Source organism: Littorina saxatilis, linkage group LG8 (genome assembly GCF_037325665.1).
Source record: "Littorina saxatilis isolate snail1 linkage group LG8, US_GU_Lsax_2.0, whole genome shotgun sequence".
In the NCBI taxonomy this organism is placed as follows: domain Eukaryota; kingdom Metazoa; phylum Mollusca; class Gastropoda; order Littorinimorpha; family Littorinidae; genus Littorina; species Littorina saxatilis.
In genome coordinates, this window is record NC_090252.1 from 796,739 (window position 1) to 820,930 (window position 24,192).

Genomic DNA, 24,192 nt, shown 5'->3' on the forward strand with positions numbered 1-24,192 from the left:
AATCAACAGAGAAAATATTACATTTTTTAAACATTACCCTGCAAGAAAAAAATCAATGGCACATGAATTTTGTTCAATCACACACACACACACACACACACACACACACACACACACACACACACACACACTGAAAATACCAGCTTTGATGTCCACACACAAATACACAGACATTAAGGCTCACAAATCAACAGACAAAATATTACATTTTTTAACATTACCCTGCAAGGAAACAAATTCAATGTTACATGACTTTTGTTTTATTAAACACAGTCACACATACACACTCCATCACACACACACACACTTAAAATACCAGCTTAGACGTGCACACACAATACACAGACATAGTATCAAGGCTCACAAATTAACAGACACAATATTACCTTTTTTAAACATTACCCTGCAAGGAAACAAATTGAATGGTACATGAATTTTGTTCAATCACACACACACACACACACACACACACACACACACACACACACACACACACACACACACACACACACACACACACAATCACACTGAAAATACCAGCTTTGATGTGCACACACAAAAACACACACATATCAAGGCTCACAAATCAAGACAAAATATTACATTTTTTAAACATTACCCTGCAAGGAAACAAATTGAATGGTACAAGAATTTTGTTCAATCACACACACATTATACACAATCACACTGAAAATACCAGCTATGATATGCACATACAAATACACAGACATAGTATCAAATAGGCTCACAAATCAGTAGACAAAATATTACATTTTTTAACATTTAACTCTGCAAGGAAAGAAATTTAATATTACATGCATTTTGTTAAAATCAAACACACACACACTCACTGAATATACCAGCTTAGAAGTGCACACACAAATACACAGACACTGAGTATCAAGGCTCACATATCAAGAGAAAATATATATATATATTTTTTTTAAAGGAGATCAGACTTTTTGGTGTCCCATCAGCGGGTACTATTTCGGAAGGTGTTTTATTGTGATGTCGCCTACTGTAAACTTATAACCCACACATATCATATTAAGGCAAACATAGTATCATAGTATCAAGGCTCACAAACCAACATACAAAATATTACATTTTTAAAACATTACCCTGCAACGAAACAAATTGAATGGTACATGAATTTTTTTCAATCACACACACACACACACATACACATACAATCACACACACACAATCACACACTGAAAATACCAGCTTAGATGTGCACACACAAATACACAGTATCAAGGCTCACAAATTAAAAGACAAAATGTTACATTTTTAAGCATTTAACACTATTGTGACTAGCACTGCCACGGCGTTAACGTCCTGCCTGCCCAAGCTTGCCACCAAGAAACTTCCCAAAAATCAGTAACTGTAAAGAAATCTGTCTAGCAAGCTTGAATTAAGTCCAATCACCACCAAATTTTGTGTACTAATTCAAAAATGGATGCCCCGTTCAGTCGTGCTATTTATAAGTTTGTCACGCGATTTGTTTTAGCAAAGGGGGGTGAAAGGGGGGTGAAAGGGGGATAATTTGTGTTTTTTAACGTTTTTTTGTGTGTGTTTTATTTTCCACTGCTTTTTTTAAAAGTTATTTTTTAACAGAAAGTATTATTAATAATGTTATAACCAAACAAGGTGTAAAACCTATGAATTAGCTGAAATATTGTTAACATTGTACACAGAAATAAGGAGACAGTACAAAGAAAAAAACAAGCAAATCACGCATTCACTCACAGCATCCTGACTCAAATGAAACAAAACTGTAACACTCACCAAATGATGTCTAGGTAATCCATATTGAATATAAGTCACATTTTCACAACAAAGTACCAACTGTCCACCTATGAACAATTCCAAAAGGATTTGAAGGCTCCAGCCATCCATTGTTATCAGTGCTGCCACGCCCCCATAGCTCCTGCACGATTCCGAGATACATGTTCGTCTAGCAGTATCACCCCCTACCACGTGTAGTTGCCGACTCGTACTAGCAACAACGGGACTGTTTCTTCCTCAATATCACTGCTATTATCGCTTTCTTGAGGCTAAAACGACACGATGTATCATGATCTACAGGATCCTCAAGATCCAACATCCGGAGAATCTCCTCCCGTGACAAGGCTCGCCTTCGATTCATTTTTTTTGTTCGAAAACACCACGCAAATCTGCATTAATTTGATCAAGCCGGAAGAGAAAACCACGTGTATCAAGGGAAACAACTCAATTTACTGCAAGCTTCAAAAACCGGGAAGCAATCACGAGTCGTGTACCTTGTATGTCTAATACTAAAATAGTCGCTTCCCGTCCGTGGGCGTTGCAGCGTTATTACTAATATAGTCGCCTCCCGTCACGAAAGTGTTAAGCAAGGAAACAAATTCAATATTAAATGATTTTCGTTTATTCAAACACACACACACACACACACACACACACACACACACACACACACACACACAATCACACTGAAAATAGCAGCTTTGATGTGCACACAAAAATACAGACATTAGTATCAAGGCTCATAAATCAACATACAAAATATTACATTTTTTAAACATTACCCTGCAAGGAAACAAATTCAATATGTACATTCAAATACACAGCCATACTATCAAGTCTCACAAATCAACAGAGAAAATAAAACATTTGTCAAATATTACCCTGCAAGGAAACAAATTCAATATTACATGATTTTTGTTTATTCAAACACACACAAACACAAAAACACACACCCTGAAAATACGAGCTTAGAAGTGTACATTCAAATACACAGCCATACTATGAAGTATCACAAATAAACAGAGAAAATAAAACATTTGTCAAATATTACCCTGCAAGGAAACAAATTGAATATTGCATGAATTTTGTTCAATCATTCACACACACAGACAATCACTTACACACACTCGCACATCATCACACACATGCACAATCACACACACACACACACACACACACACACACACACACACACACGTACACAATCACACACACTGAAAATACCAGCTTTATGTGCACACACAAAAACACATACATCATACCAAAGCTTACAAATCAACAGACAAAATAATACATTTTTTAACATTACCTTGCAGAGGAAACAAATTCAATATTACATGAGTTTTGCTTTATTAAACACAAACACACACACAATCATACACCATCACACACACACATGCACCATCACACACACTTAAAATACCAGCTTAGACGTGCACAAACAATATAATGACATAGTATCAAGGCTCACAAATCAACATACAAAATATTACATTTTTTAAACATTACCCTGCAAGGAAACAAATTGAATGGTACATGAATTTTTTACAATCACTCACACACACACACACACAATCACACACACACACATGCACAATATGAAAATACTAGCTTTGATGTGCACACATAAAAACAAACACATATCAAGGCTTACAAATTAACAGACAAAATAATACATTTTCTAACATTAGCCTGCAAGTAAACAAATTGAATGGTAAATGAATTTTGTTCAATCACACACACAAACACATACAATGACACACACACATACACAATGACACACACACTGAAAATACCAGCTTTGATGTACACACACAAATACACAGGCCTAGTATCAAGGCTCACAAATCAACAAAACAAAATATTACATTTTTTAAATATTACCCTGCAAGGAAACAAATTGAATGGTACATGAATTTTGTTCAATCACACACACGCATACAATCACACACACACACTGAAAATACCAGCTTTGATGTGCACACACAAATACACAGGCCTAGTATGAAGGCTCACAAATTAACAGACAAAATATTACATTTTTTAAGCATTACCCTGCAAGGAAACAAATTCAATATTACATGATTTTTGTTTATTCAAACACACACAAACACATGCACAATCACACACACACCCTGAAAATACCAGCTTAGAAGTGTACATTCAAATACACAGCCATACTATCAAGTCTTACAAATCAACAGAGAAAATAATACATTTGTCAAATATTACCCTGCAAGGAAACAAATTGAATATTGCATGAATTTTGTTCAATCACTCACACACACAATCACTTACACACTCGCACACCATCACACACATGCACAATCACACACAAACGTGCACAATCACACACACTGAAAATACCAGCTTTATGTGCACACACAAAAACACATACATCATACCAAAGCTTACAAATCAACAGACAAAATAATACATTTTTTAACATTACCCTGCAAGGAAACAAATTCAATATTACATGATTTTTGTTTTATTAAACACAAACACACACACAATCATACACACATGCACCATCACACACACATGCACAATCACACACACACTTAAAATACCAGCTTAGACGTGCACACACAATATAATGACATACTATCAAGAACCCTGCAAGGAAACAAATTGAATGGTACATGAATTTTGTACAATCACTCGCACACACACACAATCACACACACACACACACATGCACAATCTGAAAATACTAGCTTTGATGTGCATACATAAAAACACACACATCATATCAAGGCTTACAAATCAACAGACAAAATAATACATTTTCTAACATTAGCCTGCAAGTAAACAAATTGAATGGTACATGAATTTTGTTCAATGACACACACAAACACATACAATGACACACACACATACACAATGACACACACACTGAAAATACCAGCTTCGATGTACACACACAAATATACAGACATAGTATCAAGGCTCACAAATCAACATACAAAATATTACATTTTTTAAACATTACCCTGCAAGGAAACAAATTCAATATTACATGATTTTTGTTTATTCAAACACACACACACACATGCACAATCACACATACACACACACACACACACATGCACAATCACACACACTGAAAATACCAGCTTTATGTGCACACACAAAAACACATACATCATACCAAAGCTTACAAGTTAGTTAGTTAGCTGTTGCTTTTCGGGTCCAGCGGACCATAATAGGCCAAATCAGGACCCCACCAAAGCTTACAAATCAACAGACAAAATAATACATTTTTTAACATTACCCTGCAAGGAAACAAATTCAATATTACATGATTTTTGTTTTATTAAACACAAACACACACACACAATCACACACACACATGCACCATCACACACACACATGCACCATCACACACACACCTAAAATACCAGCTTAGACATGCACACACAATATAATGACATAGTATCAAGGCTCACAAATCAACAGAAAAAATATTACATTTTTTAAACATTACCCTGCAAGGAAACAAATTGAATGGTACATGAATTTTGTACAATCACTCACACACACACACACACAATCAAACACACACACATGCACAATCTGAAAATACTAGCTTTGATGTGCACACATAAAAACACACACATCATATCAATGCTTACAAATCAACAGACAAAATAATACATTTTCTAACATTAGCCTGCAAGTAAACAAATTGAATGGTACATGAATTTTGTTCAATGACACACACAAACACATACAATGACACGCACACATACACAATGACACACACACTGAAAATACCAGCTTTGATGTACACACACAAATACAGACATAGTATCAAGGCTCACAAATGAACAAAACAAAATATTACATTTTTTAAACATTACCCTGCAAAGAAATAAATTGAATGGTACATGAATTTTGTTCAATCACACACACGCATACAATCACACACACACACACTGAAAATACCAGCTTTGATGTGCACACACAAATACACAGGCCTAGTATGAAGGCTTACAAATTAACAGACAAAATATTACATTTTTTAAGCATTACCCTGCAAGGAAACAAATTCAATATTACATTTGTTTAGTTTATTTGTTGCTTAACGTCCAGCCGACTAAGCAGAGCCATATCAGGACGAGGGATGAAGGGGGCCACTTGTCAAGCGATTCCTGTTTACAAATGCACTAACCCATTACTTGTGTCCCAGCAGGCTTTAGTAAAACTAAAGTAATACCTACTGGAAGATTACCAGTTTCTAGTATGTTAAAATAGGCTTAACCTATCTACTGCTGGACTTACATCAGAACACTAACAGATTAAACTAGACATGAATCGCGAGACAAGCGGCAAGAGAAGAGATTTTTGGAAAAAATACAGGTGAATGAGCAAGAAGGCAGAAAAAAGAAAAGAATTCATGAAGAAAAAGAGAGCATGACAGGAAAGAGGAACCAAAAATCTACCTAACAGCAAACTAGAAAGCTCCTGCGGTTCCAAGAACAGGAGGGGCCTTTAATTTCATAACCGCAGTGCCCCACTCCGGGGCACTGCGGGAATTCAATATTACATGATTTTTGTTTGTTCAAACACACACACACCATCACACACACACTGAAAATACCAGCTTTGATGTACACACACAAATACACAGGCATAATATCAAGGCTCACAAATCAACAGACAAAATATTACATTTTTTAAACATTACACTGCAAGGAAACAATTCAATATGACATTAAGTTTGATCAATCACACACACACGCACAATCACACACACACACAATCACACTGAAAATACCAGCTTTGATGTGCACAAACAAATACACAGACACAGTATCAAGGCTCACAAATCAACGTATACAAAATATTACATTTTTTAAACATTACCCTGCAAGGAAACAAATTCAATATTACATTATTTTTGTTTATTCAAACACACACACACACACAATCACACACAAACTGAAAATACCAGCTTAGAAGTGCACAGTCAAATACTCAGACATATTACATGAATTTTGTTCAATCATACTCAGACACACACACACACGCACAATCACACACACACGTGCACAATCACACACACTGAAAATACCAGCTTTGATGTGCACACACAAAAACACACACATCATATCATGTCAAGGCTCACAAATTAACAGAGAAAATAATAAATTTTTTAACATTACTCTGCAAGGAAACAAATTCAATATTACATGATAATAAACACACACACACACACACACACACACACACACGCACCATCACACACACACTTAAAATACCAGCTTAGACGTGCACACACAATGCAATGACATAGTATGAAGGCTCACAAATCAACACAGTTTTTAAACATTACACTGCAAGGAAACAATTCAATATGAAATGAAGTTTGTTCAATCACACACACACACTCACACGCACAATCACACTGAAAATAGCAGCTTTGATGTGCACAAACAAATACACAGACACAATATCAAGGCTCACAAATCTACATACAAAATATTACATTTTTTAAACATTACCCTGCAAGGAAACAAATTCAATATTACATTATTTTTGCTGATTCAAACACACCCACGCATGCAAAATCACACACACACTGAAAATAACAGCTAAGAAGTGCACATTCAAATACACAGATATACTATCAAGTCTTACAAATCAACACAGAAAATAATACATTTTTTAAATATTACCCTGCAAGAAAACAAATTGAATGGTACATGAATTTTGTTCAATCACTTACACACACACATGCACAATCACACACACTGAAAATAGCAGATTTGGTGTGCACACAAAAACACACACATCATATCAAGGCTCACAAATCCACAGACAAAATAATACATTTTTTAACATTACCTTGCAAGAAAACAAATTCAATATTACATGATTTTAGTTATATTAAACACACACACACACACACACACTGATGGTTTATCTTCAATAAAATGCACACACACACTAAAAATGCTAGCTTAAACCTGCACACACAAATACACAGACACCGACACGGTTGGCCTTGTGGTAAGGCGTCCGCCCCGTGATCGGGAGGTCGTGGGTTCGAACCCCGGCCGGGTCATACCTAAGACTTTAAAATTGGCAATCTAGTGGCTGCTCCGCCGGGCGTCTGGCATTATGGGGTTAGTGCTAGGACTGGTTGGTCCGGTGTCAGAATAATGTGACTGGGTGAGACATGAAGCCTGTGCTGCGACTTCTGTCTTGTGTGTGGCGCACGTTATATGTCAAAGCAGCACCGCCTTGATATGGCCCTTCGTGGTCGGCTGGGCGTTAAGCAAACAAGAAATACACAGACATAAGCCTCATATCAATGCTTACGCACAAATCAACAAAATGTTGCATTTTTAAAACATAAGCCTAAAAATAAAAGTCAATATTACATGGTTTATCTGTGCAAGCAGCTTCCATCCCCAAGGCCTGTCAAGTTTATTCTTATTATTTATAAGATAACTAATATATCTATTAGAGTATTTGTGCATGCAGCCTCCACCCCAAGCCCTGTCAAGTTTATTCTTATTATCTATACAACTAATGAACATGTTAAAGTTGACCTGTATGCAGCCTCCACCCCAAGCCCTGTCAAGTTTATTATTATTATCTATACAACTAATGAACATGTTAAAGTTTACCTGTATGCAGCCTCCACCCCAAACCCTGTCAAGTTTATTCTTATTATCTATACAACTAATGAACATGTTAAAGTTTACCTGTATGCAGCCTCCACCCCAAGCCCTGTCAAGTTTATTCTTATTATCTATACAACTAATGAACATGTTAAAGTTTACCTGTATGCAGCCTCCACCCCAAACCCTGTCAAGTTTATTCTTATTATCTATACAACTAATGAACATGTTAAAGTTTACCTGTATGCAGCCTCCACCCAAATTCAATATGACATGTTTTTTTCAATCAAACGCACACACACACACACACTAAAAATGCCAGCTTAAACATGCCCACACAAATACACAGACATACGCCTCATATAAATGCTTACGCACAAATCAACAGACAAAATGTTACATTTTCGAAACCTAAGCCTCAAAGGAAATAAATTCATTACATGGTTTATCTTCAATCAAACGCACACACACACTGAAAATGTCAGCTTAGACGTGCACACACCAATACAAAGTCAAAGGTATCAATGCTCACGCACAAATCAACAGACAAAATGTTACATTTTTAAAACCAAAGCCTCAAAGGAGACATGACAAAATCAATATTACATGGTTTATCTTCAATCAAACGCACACACACACTGAAAATGCCAGCATACACGTGCACAACTAAGGCAGAGAGACAGGCAGAACAGACAAAGCACAAAAAAAAGCAAAGAACAAATACACAGACTTCTTCTTCTTCTGGGTTCAACATTTGTCGTAGTAAGCGTAGACATCCGGTCTGCTCCCCGCCTAATGGCCGATGTCTTCCGTCTTCGGGGGACTACGTGGGTTTAAATTTGGAGTGGTCCTTCTCCTAGAGGAGTTTCCTTGCAGGGATAGTGAGCCTCCTCTGCCCTCGTTTTGATTTTGGAGTGATCTTCTCCTAGGACAGCTGCCTTCCAGGGTTGATGAGCCTGTCCTGCCCGGCTATTTAACCCATAGTTGGGGGTTGGTTCGTGGGCACCAGGGCGTATCCACACGCCGGTGGGCCTGCATGCCACACGTCTAGGGGCCAACCTCCTCCGAGTCCTTGTAGTTCAGCCTGGGGCCTTTCGGTACCCAGTTCACGCCTGTCGCCACGATGGAGGCACTACAAAGGGCTAATTGCTGTGGAGAGGTTATGTACTGGCAGGAGAGACTGACGCAAGCTGCTCTCTTTTCGCGTTGTCCTGAAAAGGACGGTGCTAGCCAGCGGTGAGGGCTGTAAGCGAGAGGTGACAAGCACAAAACACTTCGCCAACACACTAGACACATCACACAACCATTTGACAGGCAAAATACACAGACAAAACGTTACATTTTTATCTTACTTACTGGTCCGGTAACCCACCGGGGTTGTAGGGGCACTGCCTGGAACGCCGAAGAAGAAGAAGTAGGGGCACTGTACTGATGAGCGCTGCACTAGCTGGCTCCACCTCTGCCGGTTGTTAAGACCTAAGCATAAAAGTAGCCACATTCAATATTACATGGTTTATGTTAAATGAAACGCACGCACACCGTTATACACTGGGGAGGGTGTGTGTGTGTACTGTGTGTGTGGGTGTGTGTGTGTGTGTGTGTGTCCCATATACCTTTTAACAACAGCTGAACCTATGCATGGTGTGTCACTGGGGGAGGGGGGGGTGGGTGGACTTTAATGCCAATCTTTACTGACAGCGACACCACCCTTATCATTCCAAATCAATCCAACCATCCAACCAGAGTATAGTAGTAGTTCATGTACTGCACTTGGCTGAGTATCACTTTAAAAATTCTAAATTGATGAATTCTCTCTCTCTCTCTCTCTCCCCAAAACCTTTATTCTTCTGTAGTTTCTCCCTCGCTCTCTCTCACTTGCTAGCTCTCTCTGTGGTTCTCTCACTCTCTCTCTCTTTGCAAAAAAAACTTTACCCTTCTGTAATATTAATAAACTTCAGTTTCACACTTTCTCTGTCACTTGCTAGCTCTCTCTGGCTTGTTCTCTCTCTCTCTCTCTCTCTCTGCCTAAAACCTATAATACAGTTCAGTTTGTTTTTTTGGCCATGCACTTTTACTTTAAAGTTACCTCAGGTATGTCTCCACAGTTGGAGATCTTACAGGTATAGAAACACTTGTTTTCTCTTCTGCACCCCCCCCCCCCCCCCTCCCCCCCTCATCCTTCTCTTTCTGGCCAAGGCTATTTTGTCTTTAGGTTTACCTCTGGTTTGTCTCCACGGTGGGTGATCTTACGGGTGTAGAGACACTTGTCCTGTGGCTGTGTCAGGCTGGCGTACACACCCGTGCTGCAAAACCCAGCTGGGTAGATGCACTCATGGGTGTTGAAGCTACTCTGGTCAGGTACGATCTGAAACAATGGCAGGTACGTTCTGAAATAAGGCCAGGTGTGACACAGAATAAGATTACTACATTACACGATGTGTCAACTGATTCCGTTCGTACACCGGATGTTTCCGTTCGTACGCCGGATGTTTCTATTTATACAGCGTCATTTTCGGCACTTGGTCGAGGGGAAAAAATGGTGGTAAATCGTGTGGGCAGCGCACATTTGTGATATTGCAAGGATTAGGTAGAAAATTGATTGTGCTTCATGTACAATAAATACCAAAGTGCCAGTCAACCTCATGATTGCACCCGTGGTCAAACGTGGCAGCATTGCATGATTTTCAGACATTTTCTTGTTTTTCTTGCTCTGTTATCAAAACTGACCCCTGATTTGCACATGAGCACCAAACCCATTGCCTGTTACAACATTTTGCTAAAACAGAAGTTTATAGAAACTATTATTGCTTTTGTACAATCACTTGTTTTTTGAAAACATTCGTGATTTTGGTTGAAAGCTTGAGAAATTACCATTTTAATTCCCCATAACACAAACAAACCAGGTACGTAGATGGTTAGGAAGGAGTGTGCTTCTAACTTTGTCTTTTATTTGGAGGGTTTTTCAACAACAAAAAAAGGCGACCAGAAACGAGACCTACACTGCCGGCATGACCTCGACAACTTCATTCAACGTCTGACTTTTGCGCTGGTTACTTCCTGTTTGCTCTCTCGGGGCTGAGCATACTTTATTTTCACGAGGGATTGAGGGGGACAAAATAAACGCCTCGACAGAGACTCGAACTCGCAACTTCCAGATTTTGGGTGTCAAGATGTCAAGGGCATGCAGGTAGTGTAGGTCGAGTTTTAGGCCGCCTCTGTGTAGAGAAATCTGTACAGGATTCTCAGCCCTACCTTTTTAAACTCCTAGACCAGGATAGTCATAAATACAGGGTCCCCACTGGTTTTTAGAAACAAAATTCCATGACTTTTCCATGACTTTCCATAAGCCTCAATAACATTTTCGCCATTTCCGAACACGCAAACTTTTTACGTCTTGTCACTGCCAGTTTTGACACTGGCTTGCATGCTTTGCACTGAATTTGAGTCAGTTTCTACGCAGTGTCTCTTCGACAAGCAAGTCAAGCATTTGCTACGCAGTCAGATTATCGGTAATATTTGCTGGTCCTGTCATTTCACTAAACTGGACCAGCCACTGTTTGTATCCATCTGCACTTTCGTAAATTCCGTTTCGTAACCGTCACTGTGACTTGACGAACTGTCATTTTTTTCACCGCGATACACAGTTCATTGCGAAGATCTTCCTCGGTAATTCGTTCCAATTCCGCATACTTTTTGTTGTCAAGAAACAACTCGAAAGAAAGTTTCAAACTCATCATCCCCCATCTTGCTTGTCGAAGCGCTAAAGTACTTTATCGATGCAAAAACAAAAGGAGAAAATTTCGACGAAACCAACTCAAATGCAGCGCAGACGACACGACGAGATAACGGAAGGAAGTGAGCCTCGCTTTGGCTCAAGTGCCATTAAAAATACCGTTATTCTCGTATGCAAATACGAACGAGAAGTTGGTCATACGAACAAGCCTTGTGCTGGCGACGCAAATCGCCGCTGGCTGGCAAAGGGGGGGGGGAATGGCTGGGCGAAAAAAATCGCCGCTGGCGTGCTAAAGGTTAATTTTTTTCTTTCTTATTTTTGTTAAATTCCATGACTTTCCATGGCTTGAATTGAAATTCCATGACTTTCCAGGCCTGGAAAATTAAAAATCAAATTCCATGACTTTCCAGGTTTTCCATGACCTGTACGAACACTGTAAATAGACAACAGCTTCAAGCACAGATCTAAGCACTCTCCAGGGCATGCAATCAGTGGCATTGCAATACAGCATCAGGTCAAAACTCACCAGTGGCATTGCAATACAGCATTTTTACGCCGCTGGCGTGCTAAAGGTTAATTTTTTTCTTTCTTATTTTTGTTAAATTCCATGACTTTTCATGGCTTGAATTGAAATTCCATGACTTTTCATGGCTTGAATTGAAATTCCATGACTTTCCAGGCCTGGAAAATTAAAAATCAAATTCCATGACTTTCCAGGTTTTCCATGACCTGTACGAACACTGTAAATAGACAACAGCTTCAAGCACAGATCTAAGCACTCTCCAGGGCATGCAATCAGTGGCATTGCAATACAGCATCAGGTCAAAACTCACCAGTGGCATTGCAATACAGCATTTAGGTCAAAACTGAGTTATCAGTATGATCAGTGGCATTGCAATACAGCATCAGGTCATAACTTATCCGTGGCATTGCAATACAGCATCAGGTCAAAACTCATCAGTGGCATTGCAATAGAGCATTCTTTCTTTATTTGGTGTTTAACGTCGTTTTCAACCATTCAAGGTTATATCGCGACGGGGAAAGGGGGGAGATGGGATAGAGCCACTTGTCAATTGTTTCTTGTTCACAAAAGCACTAATCAAAAATTTGCTCCAGGGGCTTGCAACGTAGTACAATATATTATCTTACTGGGAGAATGCAAGTTTCCAGTACAAAGGACTTAACATTTCTTACATACTGCTTGACTAAAATCTTTACAAAAATTGACTATATTCTATACAAGAAACACTTAACAAGGGTAAAAGGAGAAACGCTTGAATGTTGCCATGGTAACATCCGGTTTGCTCTCTCAGAGCTGAGCATACTTGTCACGAGGAATCGAGCAGAAAAATTAAACGCCTGGGCAGATATTCAAACTCCAGACCTCCAAACTTCCCCAGTGTTGACAAAGAGAGAAAAATAGATAATGTTGTACCATTCTATGCTTGAATTACCATTCATGCGTTGCAAAGACGTAAAAATTGCTGTTCAAACCATACTGTGTTTCAAGTCGCCCTGGTAAAGCCGACGGGCAAAACCATACTGTGTTTCAAGTCGCCCTGGTAAAGCCGACGGGCAAAACCATACTGTGTTTCAAGTCGCCCTGGTAAAGCCGACGGGCAAAACCATACTGTGTTTCAAGTCGCCCTGGTAAAGCCGACGGGTAAAACCATACTGTGTTTCAAGTCGCCCTGGTAAAGCCGACGGGAAAAACCAAACTGTGTTTCAAATCGCCCTGGTAAAGCCGACAGGCAAAACCATACGTGTTTCAAGACGCCCTGGTAAAGCCGACGGGCAAAACCATACTGTGTTTCAAGTCGCCCTGGTAAAGCCGACAGGCAAAACCATACTGTGTTTCAAGTCGCCCTGGTAAAGCCGACAGGCAAAACCATACTGTGTTTCAAGTCGCCCTGGCAAAGCCGACAGGCAAAACCATACTGTGTTTCAAGTCGCCCTGGTAAAGCCGACGGGCAAAACCATACTGTGTTTCAAGTCGCCCTGGCAAAGCCGACAGGCAAAACCATACTGTGTTTCAAGTCGCCCTGGTAAAGCCGACAGGCAAAACCATACTGTGTTTCAAGTCGCCCTGGTAAAGCCGACAGGCAAAACCATACTGTGTTTCAAGTCGCCCCGGGAAAAGCCAACGGACAAAAACCTGAATATGTTTCAAGTCGCAGAGACAAAGGCGAAGGGCAAAACAATGACTGTGTTTCAAACCGCCCCGGCAGAGCCGACGGGCAAAACAATGACTGGTTTCAAGTCACACTAACTGAGTCGACAGGCAAAACCATGGCTGTGTTTCAAGTCGCCACAGCAAAGCCGACAGACAAAACATTGACTGTGTTTCAAGTCGCCCCGGCATAACCAACGGGCAAAACCATGACTGGTTTGGAGCCGCCCCGGCAGAGCTGACAGGCAAAACCATGATTGTGTTTCAAGTCGCCGCGGCAAAGCCGACGGGCAAAACACTGACTGTGTTTCAAGTCGTCCCCAGCAGAGTCGACAAGCAAAACAATGACTGTATTTCAAGTCGCCCTGACAAAGCCGACGGGCAAAACTATGACTATGTTTCAAGTCGCCCCGGCATAGCCAACGGACAAAACCATGACTGAGGTTCAAGTCGTCGAGGCTGAGCCGACGGGCAAAAACCTGAATGTGTTTCAAGTCACCCCGGGAAAAGCCGACGGCGAAAACCATGACTGAGTTTCAAGCAGACATGCCTAACCCCAAAATTACAAGCTGTAATGACCAAGCCAAAAAAAGTAATCTGGTGGAAGAAGGTGTAATCAAGATTCCATTCGGCAATCATTTCGCACATTGTCACTTCTGCTCAAACAATTTCTCCCTCCAGTTTTGTCACTGTATCACTCGACTCAGACTTCCTGATAAAGAAACAGGTAATACAAACGTCTTTTGTCTTTTGGTTTCCATCAGAGCTCTCTTTACTGCATCCTTGTGATAAATTGTCCCGATGTGCTATGCACAGTCATATTTCCCACCATGTGCACACGAAAAGTCACTGTGGCAAAGGGAACACATTAAGACGTGCTTTGGTCCTTTTAATTAATGTCCTAGGCATGGCCACGATTTCGTTTTTGCTGCCTTTGTATTTCTGTTGAATGATTTTCTTCTTTTTCACAGCAATCCTTTTACCACCACTGTGACCAGCTTCCTCATCAGACTCGTCCGTCTCATGAAGACTCAGATTTTCCACGCGTCGCTAATTCATTGTAATGCAAATGGCGTCGTCTATCTTGCATGTGGCTAAACAGAACGGAAATGACCAGATAAGAGCTTATTACCATTACAGTCTCGCGTAGGTGCAAACGCAAGCTCTGCGAGAGCAACAGTACAAATCGGATTTACATTGAGATGAGATGCCAACAACCATACTTTTGGTTTCTTAAAAATCGTACTTCCATTGTGGAAAGCGTGGTGGCGTAGGTTGGGTTGACAATCGTAGTAAATTACGCCCAAATCATGAAGGTAGGCAGGTCTGTTCAAGCCACCCCAGGTAAAACCGATGGGCACAACCATGACCGAGTTTCAAGTCACCCCGGAAAAAGCCGACGGGCAAAAACCTGAATGTGTTTCAAGTCGCCCCAGGAAAAGCCGACGGGCAAAACCATGACTGTGTTTCAAGTCGCCACGGGAAAAGCCGACGGGCAAAACCATGACTGTGTTTCAAGTCGCCACGGGAAAAGCCGACGGGCAAAACCATGACTGTGTTTCAAGTCGCCCCAGGAAAAGCCGACAGGCAAAACAATGACTGTTTTAAGTCACACTAGCCGAGTCGACAGGCAAAACAATGACTGTGTTTTAAGTCGCCCTGGCAAAGCCGACTTGCAAAACCAAGACTGTGTTTCGAGTCGCCCCGGGAAAAGCCGACGGGCAAAACAATGACTGTGTTTCGAGTCGCCACGGGAAAAGCTGACGGGAAAAACCATGACTGTGTTTCAAGTCGCCCCAGGAAAAGCCGACGGGCAAAACAATGACTGTGTTTTGAGTCGCCCCAGGAAAAGCCGACGGGCAAAACAATGACTGTGTTTTGAGTCGCCACAATGAGAAAAACTGTGGCTGTGTTTTAAGCCAGAGAACAATATAGACTGTGGCTGTGTTTCAAGCGGAACAACAAAAATTAACAAGTGTGGCTGTGTTTCAAGCAATACTGAGTACAACTGTGGCTGTGTTTCAAGCAATACTGAGAACATCTGTGGTTGGGTTTTAAGCAATACTGAGTACAACTGTGGCTGTGTTTCAATCAATACTGAGAACATCTGTGGCTGGGTTTTAAGCAATACTGAGAACATCTGTGGCTGGGTTTTAAGCAATACTGAGAACAACTGTGTTTCAAGCGGAACAACAAAAACAAACAATTGTGGCTGTGTTTCGAGACAGAGAAAAAATATTGGCTGTATTTCAAGCGAATTTAACAACTTTTGCTGCGTTTCAAGCCGGAGAAAACTTTTGGCTAAGTTTCAAGCTGAATAAGAACATTGGCTGGGTTTTTTAAGCTGCGTAAAACCACAAGTCGTAAGCCACCTGTAAGACAAATTGCAAATTAGTGGCGGAATTGTAAGCCTCCCTCGAGAAAAACTCTGGCAGTATACCAGGTTTGTTTGTTTGTTTGCTTAACGCCCAGCCGACCACGAAGGGACATATCAGGGCGGTGCTGCTTTGACATATAACGTGCGCCACACACAAGACAGAAGTCGCAGCACAGGCTTCATGTCTCACCCAGTCACATTATTCTGACACCGGACCAACCAGTCCTAGCACTAACCCCATAATGCCAGACGCCAGGCGGAGCAGCCACTAGATTGCCAATTTTAAAGTCTTAGGTATGACCGGCCGGGGTTCGAACCCACGACCTCCCGATCACGGGGCGGACGCCTTACCACTAGGCCAACCGTGCCGGTCAGTATACCAGGAACAAGTCCCTGATTTGGCACTGGAATGTGTGATTGCCAGACCCCCTTGGCTAAATGTGCTGAGACCTGCAATAATAACACTAGTGCAGGGGGATGACCTACAGGTGAAAACCTTATCACTGTTAGCAGACATAATTACCCTTAGTGCTAATGTGTGTAGGTTGGGTATTGCTTTATTCTGCCACAAGCCTCTACATCATATGAATGATGTCAACTGAAATACTTTCATCAGATTGCAAAAGCATCATATTCATAAAATGAAAATGATTTCATGTCAGATAACGCTTTAACCACAGTCACCATTCAGCGTCCTCCCCCCTGCAACGCAACACATAGGACCAGGTGCTGACCTGGCTAAAAATAGCCGCCACGCATATGTGTACGCTGTACACCCACATGTGTACGCTGTACACCCACAGAGGTCTGACCCTCCACCGTGAACCTGTCTAAAAAGTAGGTCGCTGGTCACGAAGCCATGCTAAACTTAGCAATAGCAGCGCTGGAGACTGCCAGCCTCCCCTCGGCCGCAAACAAGGCCCTTTTCATAAGCCCGCGATCCTCTGTAAACAGCGGTTGGCATGAAGCGAGGCAGAATGCCACAAACCACAATTTGTTCAACTTTGTAAGCACCACAAAGAAGGCCGGCGAATGCCAGCATCGTCAAGGCAAACTCCTCACCATCCATAGCTTCTGTAAGTTTGAAATCATTTCCACCAAATTGTAAATTCACAACGTCAGGTCTAGTACGAAAATTCTTCTGCGAGTAGTCGGTTCCAGCGCCATCTTTCCCCAACAATTGCTGGGGGTGGAAGCCTCCCCTGCCAACAATTTTCACATACATTTGGCTATCAAGTTTGCAAACAGAATGACCAAAAACTGATGTGTGTAACATCGAGAAAACAGGTTAACAACAAACAAAACTGTTCACCAAATCCAAAAATGTGACCTTTCAGCTTGCTGGAATCTTGTGAAGTGCGCTAGCTAAGTTTTGCATGAGTCGCTGAACGACGCATCGGTCAGTTCCAACGAAACGCTCAGAGCCAATCAAAGAAGGGCGCATTAATCACTCAAACCTCTTATCACCCCACGTGCGTGGTGAGAAGGTCTTTTCACGGAATCGCAGTACATGTTTACACCGCCATGCTACACGACATTCGCGCCATGTGATGGCTGCGATATCTCTATAACAACATGCTAAAAAAATTAGAAGAACAGTAATTAAATCCCTCCAAAGCTCTGTGCAGTTAAAAAAAAAATGTTTTTCCTTTTTTTTTACATTGGTGCAGTAGCCTAGTGGTTAGGACATCAGCCTCGAAATCTCGAGTTTGAATCTCTGCCAAGGCATTTATTTGTTCCCCTTGATCTCTCTTGGAAATAAAATATGATCAGTCCTGAGAGAGCAAACCAGATGTTATCACGGCAAAATACAAGTGTTGACTGAAGCTCTCAAGGTCATACTCGCCGTATAGATGGTGTTTCAGTACAGAATTCTGTAGATGATTCTCAGCCCTATCTTTTCAAACTCGTAGCCCCGGAAAGTCATCAATAGACTACAGCTTAAAGACAAAAAGTGCATAATTTTTGTTTGTTTGAACTTTTTGTTGATGCTAGAAGTGTAAGGGGTAACACGATCATGTTTTGGTTGAAGCTTTTTGGTTTTTAGTTTTGCTTGCTCTTACGAAAGCGTGAATTGTCACCATGTGCGTGTGCACACACACGAACATACAAACACACTCACACAAACAAAACTGCGAGCTGACAGAGCCTACACAATTTACCCCTGGAACACAGAGGGTTCATCAAATTATGCGTTTTTATTTATCGCTGCGGTCAATGGAAAAAAAGTTAGAAGCACGCTCTTTCCTTACCATCCACCTGATTTGTTTGTATTAGGGGTATTAAAAATAAAATGCTACTTTGTCAAGCTTTCAACCAAAATCACGAACGTCATAAAACGCGTCCAAACGGAAACAATTTGATGAAAGTGGTACGAACAGACACCTGTTTTCGTTACAATCAGTACGAACAGAAACAAAACTGTCTGATGCAAATTCAATGCGTCTTATGGTTCACATAGGTCCAATAACACTCGTAGGCGTACTCTGTGCTATATGACGACCATTGGAACACACATAACTTGTAGTTGGGGCCAGTTTCTCCCTGATCAAACAAATGTGTATGAATGGAAACGCTTTTCGTACGAACGGTATTTTGTACGAACTGAATCATGGCGTACAAACAGAATCGGCATGTTTTTAAAAAACAAGTGATTGTACAAATTTGTTTCTGTTAACTTCTGTTCAAGCGAAATGTCGTAACAGGCAATAGGTTTGGTGCTCATGTGCAAATCAGGGGTCAGTTTTGATAAATTAACAGAGCGAGAAAAACAAGTAAATGTCTGAAACGAAGTCATGCAATGCTGCCATCTTTGACCCGCGTGTGCAATCATGAGGTCGACTAGCACTTTGGTATTTATTCAAATTATTGTACACACAGCCCAATCAATTTGCTACCTAATCCTTGCAATATCACGAACGTGCGCTGCCCACACGATTTACCGGCATATTTTTTCCCTCGACCAAGTGCCAAAAATGACGCTGTATGAACGGAAACATTCGGTGTATTAACGGAATCAGTTGACACACCATGCATTACAACCCCCTTTTTAAGACCCACCAATTTAAAGACCCTCATAGTGATATACCCTTCAACAACAGCTTAACCAATGCTTGGTTTGACACTGAGGGGGGGGGGGGGGGGGGGGCATCTCACCGCCCTTATCATTCCACACCAATGCAACCAGAGTATGGTACATCATAACATGTACTGCACTGGGCTGAGTATCACTTTAAAAATGTTAAATTGATGAATTCTCTCTCATGCCTCAAACAATTACATGGGTGCAACCTGGAAAATTCCAAAAACCGGCAAAAGTTGGGGTCCAGCTTTTTTAGTATTTAAAATGCCAAAAAAAACCTCTCCTGGAACAAAAACATCGGCAGCCGATGAAACCAAAAACCGGCTGCCGGCGTGTAGCCGGCAGAGTTGCACCCATGCAATTATCCTTCTGTAATAAACTTCAGTTTAATTTTCTCTCTCACATTTGCTAGCTCTCTCTCTATGATTCTCTCTCGCTCCATAAAACCTTTACTCTTCTGTTATAAACTTTAGTTTCAAACTCTCTCTGTCTTGTTCTCTTTCTCTCTTTGCCTAAAACCTTATCATTCCTTATTCCCCCCTCTGCTTCTTTACCTCTGTAAACTTGTAGAGCTAGTTAGTTTTCGATAAACACCCAGCAACCAAACAAATAACGAGCCAGCAACAGCTTGAATCCTCGATACCGCAATGGGCTGAGAAGCTGTTCTGTGTCGGAACTATACTTTTGCGACTAAAAAGTTCAGAATGCTCTAATGTACGAAGTATACATCTCTGGAGCAAACAATACAAACATACCGCATTTAAATTAACAACTACAGGCTTGAACACATGAATCTCCATATAAAATCCATGAGTTCGGTTGTTTTCTGAATCTAGATCTGCCGTGCACAAACGTTCAACACAAGCAAATTCCCAAGACAAGTAACTCTCATTATTTTGTCTACCGACAAGAGTAGTTCCCCTTTCAAATTTCTGTTCACTCCGTTTCTTCGACAACAGATTGCAATCCGACATCAGTTTTCAACAATATTTCATTTTATAAACAGATCACACGCAACCAATGCACACATCTCATCAATTTAAAGAACATTAAGCAGTTTCATACACTATTTTCCACAGAAAACTGAACTTCATACAGTTTTTATCATTAATTAAAGTTACCTCTGGTATGTCTCCACAGCAGGACATCTTACAGGTGTGGAGACACTCTTGTCCTGTGGCTGTGTCAGGCTGGCGTACACACGCGTGCTGCAAAACCCAGCTAGGTAGATGCACTCATGGGTGTTGTAGCTACTCCGGTCAGGTACAATCTGAAACAATGGCAGGTACGTTCTGAAATAAGGCCAGGTGTGACACAAAATAATATCACTACATTACAACCCTTTTAACAAGAGCTTGCTCAATGCATGGTTTGACACTAATGGGGGGGGGGGGAGTGTGTGTGTGTGTGTGTGTATGTGTGCAGCATCAGTTTTGTGTGTCTGTGTGTACTTTGATACATGTACTATGAGTATGAACCGAAAGTGCTTTCCTTCTCAAAACATTGCAGGGGCTCACATCCACGTCGGACATTGGACATACACGGATATTGTTTTCCAAATGTCCTATACATTTTTCATGCAATTGCAAGAGGACATAAATTATGTACTAGTCCGATTATGCTTTCATTTGATCCGGACATTGTCAGTACTTTCTAATTTACAGTAGTTTGATTTGCTATTTTATCGATGTTTTGTGAAGCCATGTGTCTCACCAAGCAGACGAAACTTGGGGAGACTTTATGTGCTTTTTATAGAGAAGAGCTTCCAAAGGTCGCAACTCTGAATGCCCCAAGCTGATTAACAGTTACCTCCCTTCGCGGTTTTTTTCTTCTGAAATGACGCCAAAACAAAAATTGGTGCCAGAAACGTTTGTACTTCAAATCTCTGCACTCATCAGCGGCTAGTACCACTGAAACTGAGCTCCCTCCGGCCTCTGAGCAGCCAGAGCCAGATTGAACCATCGCTCTAGAATTTAGAAAGTGAAACTTTGGCGCCCAAGTCAGAAAGACGTTACCCCCTCCCCCACCCCCGCGCGTGGCGTCGTTTCCAGCTGGCCGACTTCATTCCCGTGTTTATTACTTTATTTGTTCTGTTACCTTTGTGACAAGAAACTAGTCAAGTATAATTAAATTTACATTTTGCTGCGAAAAAAAAAGTCCTATTGATTTATTTTTGTTCAGGACAATTGTCCTATCAGTATCACTTTTGCATTGTCCAGGGCATTTGTCCTAGATGCCACTTCTCATGGATGCGACTGTGAGCCCCTGACATTGATAATTGTGTTGAATGAAACTCGAGTGTTGATGCCATTGTCTGCCAGGTCTTCTATGTACGGGCACTCCAAGAATGTTATCTACATTATAGTAAAGCCAGTGCAGTACCAGATTGTTTTCTCTGATAATCAACTACTCTGCATTTCTATTGCAAAGTGGAGTCAAATGGCAAATTCGCTTCGCGACCAGAAGTTTATGTCGGAGTGTAGACAGGGGGCAGAGTCTTGCATACACTCGGAGTGTGTATAGCCAGTGCGTACATTTTAACACTCTCACCATCACAGAATACACACAAACAGTGAGAGTTAAAGAGCACTGCGGCCGTTGTAGTGCGTTCAGATTTCTCCTGCGTTCAGCTTTCTCATTCAGCCTCGTTGACGTTGATCTTATTTAAACTCCACACCCCCTCCCTTCCATGGTACTGATGATTTGTTTGTTTGTTTGCTTAACACCCAGCCGACCACGAAGGGCCATATCAGGGCGGTGCTGCTTTGACATATAACGTGCGCCACACACAAGACAGAAGTCGCAGCACAGGCTTCATGTCTCACCCAGTCACATTATTCTGACACCGGACCAACCAGTCCTAGCACTAACCCCATAATGCCAGACGCCAGGCGGAGCAGCCACTAGATTGCCAATTTTAAAGTCTTAGGTATGACCCGGCCGGGGTTCGAACCCACGACCTCCCGATCACGGGGCGGACGCCTTACCACTAGGCCAACCGTGCCGGTGGTACTGATGATCAAGCTTAGGTATTATACATTCATGGAGTCAAATTCTTTCAACCAATTTTTTTATTTAAACATCGAAATTTGCTTCAATCATTTTAAAAATCCTTCCCTTTTCATTCAATTTTGAGGGACGTAACCACTCGGTGTACATTTACAAAGAAATTGAATTTTTGGGTGAAGATCTATTAGATTTCACAACCAATTTCCTTCAATAGCAAGAAAATGACAAACCTTTCTTCCATAAGTGTACTTCTTTAATTTGACCATAAAACAACATTCGGTAATAGTAATACTTTTCTTCGAAAACCAACAACAACAAAAAATCATTAGAAATTAAAAACTTCGTCCTTAGATCCTGTTTTATTGACATGTTTGATTGAAATCATAACTTCTTTCTTCAATTTGCAACTTTCATCGTTCATGGCTTTGTTTTCGTGTGAGTGGTGTTCGGAGAAAATAAGTAGGCTACCCACAACATTTGACTCTGAGTCCCGAGCAAATTAATATCGAATAAGAAAGCTGAACGCAGGGAAAATCTGAATGTATTGTCATACCAGGGTAAACCCAGCCGCCCTGCTCCGACTACAATGCGTAGTACATAATGCTAAGTTCCCACGGAGAACTGAGAATCATGGCCCATGAACGGACTCACCCATTGCTGGCTGGTGTCTCTCGAGACGTCTGGTCTGTGGCTGAGCTTTCAACTTTTGCTATTACCGCCACTGCGCGCATTATTACTTCCGGGTCACGGGCAGTGGAATATGGGAGTCGCCTCCCTTAGTCGACACACATCCCATAAATAAACGACATGTATTGCAAACAAGACACACACAAAAACAAAAACAAAACTACTGTCAATGCGTCCGTGTTCTCTAGTGAACAGGTGTAAACGTCCATTTGTTTTAACAAAGGTCCCACATAAAGGTTCACTTTCCAAAACACTTTCGGAGCAATCCATGTTTAGCTTCGACAAGGCAAGAACACGCTTCGTTGATTTGCTGGTAACAGTGTCACGTGGCAGTTCTATTTATAGACACACGTGCGACTGTGGAACGTGGTAAGCTTAGAATTTTCGTCTGCTAACTTACACGATTCTGACAGCATTACATGCCATATTATGTTCGGCTCAGTAGATGGTTTGATGTCGAAGTGGAGGGGCTGTTGGAATCAGGGCCAGCACGACGCCGGTATCCGTTCAAGGTCCTGGAGAGAGAGAGAGAGAGAGAGAGAGAGAGAGAGAGAGAGAGAGAGAGAGAGAGAGAGAGACTGAGGACTGAGAGAGAGACGGAGAGACGGAGAGAGACTGAGACGGAGAGACTGAGAGAGAGAGAGAGAGAGAGAGAGAGAGAGAGAGAGAGAGAGATCAAATCAAATCAAATCAAATTTAATTTTTCGA

General features: G+C 41.2%; 1 long non-coding RNA gene across 1 annotated transcript in view; it reads right to left on the minus strand.

The window, feature by feature from the left end:
• LOC138974916 (uncharacterized) overlaps nt 1-23,584 on the minus strand; it is a 55,939-nt gene extending 32,355 nt beyond the window's left edge. The window contains exons 1-4 of the long non-coding RNA XR_011458445.1: nt 23,449-23,584; nt 20,910-21,058; nt 10,645-10,791; nt 9,783-9,902 (exon numbers count right to left, since the gene is read on the minus strand). This is a non-coding gene — a long non-coding RNA (uncharacterized lncRNA). The remainder of the gene's footprint in view (nt 1-9,782; nt 9,903-10,644; nt 10,792-20,909; nt 21,059-23,448) is intronic.
• Nucleotides 23,585-24,192: the final 608 nt, after the last annotated feature.